Source organism: Pistacia vera, unplaced genomic scaffold (assembly GCF_008641045.1).
Source record: "Pistacia vera cultivar Batoury unplaced genomic scaffold, PisVer_v2 Contig1144, whole genome shotgun sequence".
In the NCBI taxonomy this organism is placed as follows: Eukaryota; Viridiplantae; Streptophyta; class Magnoliopsida; order Sapindales; family Anacardiaceae; genus Pistacia; species Pistacia vera.
Genome location: NW_022195187.1, coordinates 798,935 through 803,529, shown reverse-complemented (window position 1 = coordinate 803,529; position 4,595 = coordinate 798,935).

Sequence of the window (4,595 nt, the reverse complement as noted above, 5' to 3'; positions counted from 1 at the left end):
GTCAAGATCGTAGAACATCGATGTGAGGTACCGTTGGATAAGAGAAATTCTTAATAACAGAAAAAAAAAAATCAGACGGGGCGGACTATTAAAACAACATTTCAAGTTTGGAACAAATAGTTACGAAGTTTCAAATGCAATCTACTTAAGCCATTTAAACATATCATGTAATAACTTATATATAAGCCTACATCGCTTAAACAATAAGCTTATATCGCTTAAGTGATAGTTGTTTGGTGGGTCTGATTCAAGAAAATGCCATAAAAATACCATTGCAATCAAAATATGGAGGAAAATCAAGCATATGGGAGGTGAGTAAAGCATGATATTTCCCTTTTTGGTGATTTATGATTCAATTGGTTTAAAGAACACTTTTTGGATTGTTTTGTCTATGATTTGGTATAAATTCATGAAAACAAAACTGAAATGTGGAGATTGATTTCAATAATTTTATGTGGGTAGAATATATATGTTGTTCCTAACCAAAAATGGGTTAAAGATATGATTTTTTTGATATAAGGGTTTACTGTACAAAATCTGTCCATCTGGAATTCCGAATTTTTTTTGTATGTTTTAGGTTTTTTTTTTAAGCTGAATTTCGGATATGTTGTTTTAGACTTCTTGAGGAGTGTTTATAAATTTATTTCACTCAAAAACTCGAAGTTGCCTTGTGAATTCTGGAATTTTTGTTTTCTGCAGAACATGTATTTTTGGAAAATGATTTGATACATTTATTCTTATCCGAATTGAGTGATTTTAAATTCTTGTGAATACTATATGTGTCTAGTTTAATTCTGGAGAGTTTCATGAGGTTTAGATTAAGGGATGAATTGTTATGAATTTTACAATTAAGTAACCTCAATTCTGGAAACAGTTGGCAGATTTGAATGAGTTGAAAGAAAATTGTGTTTTAAATAGTTATTAACTCTACAATGACTTGAGAAAATTATGGGAAAAACTTATGTGTCTCTAGAATGCCCCATTAAAATTATGGCTTAAATTGATGAATGAAATTTTTATGAAAAATCTGAGAGTGACTGATGTTTGGTTATGAGACAGTTTTGGTTAAAGAAGAAGTTAGATTAATCTTTTGGTGTGTGAAGTGTCCAATGATTTTAATATTGAGGTGTTACCTTAGGGGGACTTATGTATGAAGGATTTATTGGATTTTGTATATAGGGAGGCAAACGGAGGCATTGTTAGAGGATTTCAATCTTTTTCGGCTTAAGGGTCGAGCTCCAAAATGTGAGTGGAAAAATCTAAACCCCTAACTTTCATTTTAACAAAGTTGTATCTCTAAATGCTTATTTATACTTATTTATTGTTTTAAATTGCCTAATATGTTTGATTTCTTTATATAAATGAGCTTTATTGCAATGTTATTGTTGGAAATTGTTGATTGACATGAGAAAGATGAAATTTTGTTGCTTTTGGGCAATAGTTCGAAAAGAGATGAAAATGGGTTGAAATTGTTAGATTTGAAAACATTTGAGAACTTGCATTTATATTTTTACGTTACATGAGATGTTATGAAATTTATTATATGCTTAGGAGAAAAATGTTCTGAGAATAAGTATAAGATGTTAGTGGTTTTCAAACCACCCTACGTAGTACCCATCCCCCTCATGATATTGATTTGATTCTACGCATGCGTATGATTTGATATTGTTGGCCCAAGTAGGTCGAAGGCCTGAGCGAGGCAGATATCACTAGACATATGATTGTGCCGGCCTGAGTGATGCTTGGTCTCACTGGGTCAAAGGCTTGAGCGGTGACCGATTCCGCCTAGCAGGATGGATTTATTGGTTCAGCCCGCGCAATGTTAGATCTTGTCGGGTTGGATAGATTTACCCCTGGGTACTAGTTGGGTGAGAGTTTTAACGTGTGATTGAGAGATAGTTTGGATATATACATGTATATCATTTATTTGAAATAGAAATTTATAAATGCAAATGTTATCTGTATATGAAATGTTTTTAGAAATGATATTTTTAGAGAAACATGAGTATTGATTTGATTACCATAATAGTTTTCAGAAAGAAGTTTTGCAATGAGAGACTTCAGCATTTGTTATGAAAGATGGCTTATATTATAAGATGTGTTTATGGAAATGAAATTTTATAAGCATGAATGTTTTATTGTATACTAACCCATTCCTCACTCACTGAGCATTTTTAGTTCACCCCTCGTTTTCAAATGTTTTCTTTCCTGCCCCCCCCCCCCCCAACTAGGTCAAGAAGGAGATCATGCACGAGTGAATCCCTCTCAAGGTTGGGCCACACGACGTTATTTCATCATATATTCCATAGTTGTGTTTTATATTCCGCTGCAAAGTCTATGTTTCTTCCTTATGTATTTATTTCATGTTCTAGATTGTTAAAGATATGGAAAAATCTAATATCATACATTTTAATTTTGTAAAAAATTTCAGTTGCATTTGTTTATTTGCAAATGATGTTATATTTACTTGTGAGAAACAAAAAAAGTGTTTATAAATGTTTTAGCTAGAAGAAGTTTTTGATGTTTTAATTTATAAACATGTTTCATAGTTTTCTCATATGGTCGTCTCGGTCATCCAAGTCTCATGGGGTGTGCCCGGAGCCTATGAGATAGGGAGGGTCGAGATGGGTCGTGTCAGATGAAATAAATATATTAGACCTCTGACTTCTCTTCAAACTTTATCCTACAAAAAAGAAAAAAAAATAATGTCATAGATTACTCGAGGCGTGAATTTGGTGCCCTACAGCAAGTAATCAAGATGATAACAAAAAAATAAAATAAATGAATAACAGTTTAAATAACAAAACATTTCAAGAATATTCTAAACCTTACCTACACCTTTTATATAGTACTTAAAGTTTTTGTCTTAACTTCCCAAAATTGGTGACATTTTCATGCATTTACGATTGCAAAAAATGAATCTCTTTGCGATGAAAAAAAAAAAATTAGATGCTTATAACACCAAGATAAAAATATCAACATTATAAATAATATAAATGTAATGAATATAATAGACCTTTGACGTCCCTTCAATGTTACCCTACCCAAAAAAAAAAAAAAAAAAAAAAAAAAAAAAAAAGGACAATGTCATCGATTACTCAAGACATGAATTTGAAGTCTTATATAGGTCTTTTGTACATTCTTTTTCTCCTCTTTAATGAAAGTTTACTTATCCAAAAAAAAGTTTGGTGCCTTAGAGCAAGTAATGAAGGTGATAAACAAAACAAATAATAAAATAACAATTTAAATAATAAAAGATTTAATAAATATACTAAACCTTTTCTTCACCTTTTATATAATACTTAACCTTTTTGTCTTGATTTCCCAAAATTGGGGACCTCTTCATACATTTACTATTGCAAAAAATGAATCACTTTATGATGAGAAGAAAAAAATAGATGCTTATAACCCCAAGATTAAAATATAAACATTATAAAAAAAAAAAAAGATGTCTTGAACATATTATACCTTTGGCCTCTCTTCGAATGTTACCCTACAAAAATAAAATAGATGTTTATAACACCAAGATAAAAATATAAACATTATAAAAAACAAATATGTCATGAATATATTGCATCTCTGACCTCTCTTCAAACATTACCCTACAAGAAAAAAAAAACCAATGTTATAGATTACTCAAGGTGTGAATTTATTGCCTTAGAGCAAGTAATCAAGATGATAATAAAAACAAAAGATAAAATAACAGTTTAAAAAGTAAAATTTCAAGAATATACTAAACTTTACTTTCACCGTTTATATAGTACTTAACCTTTTTGTCTTGACTTCCCAAAATTGGTGACCTTTTCATGCATTTACTATTGCAAAAAAAGAATCCCTTTATGATGAAAAAAAATATATTAATTGTTTATAACACCAAGATAAAATATAAACATTATAAACAACATAATGTAATGAATATATTAGACCTCTGACCTCTCTTCAAACATTACCCCACAAAAAAGAAAAAAAAAAACATTGTCATAGATTACTTAAGCTATGAATTTGGTCCCTTAGAGCAAGTAATCAAGATGATAACAAAAACAAATAAAAAATAACAGTTTAAATAATAAAAGATTTCAAGAATTTGCTAAATCTTACCTTCACCTTTTATATTATATTTAACTTTTTTATCTTGTCTTGCAAAAATTGGTGACCTCTTCATTCATTTACTATTACAAAAAAAGAATTCCTTTGTGATGGCCAAAAAAAAAAAAAGAAAAAAAAAGATGCTTATAACACCAAAATAAAAATATCATCATTATAAATAATATAGATGTCATGAATATATTAGACTTCTGACCTCTCTTCAAAAGTTACCCTACAAAAAAAAAAAAAAAAAAAAAAAAACAATGTCATAGGTTACTCAAGGTGTGAATTTGGTGTATTAGAGCAAGTAATTAAAATGATAATAAAAACAAATAATAAAATTATTAATAAAATAATAAAAGTAATAAACCTTACATTCACCTTTTCTATAATACATAACCTTTCTGTCTTGANAAAAAAAAAAAAAAAAAAAAAAAAAAAAAAAAAAAAAAACAATGTCATAGGTTACTCAAGGTGTGAATTTGGTGCTTTAGAGCAAGTAATTAGAA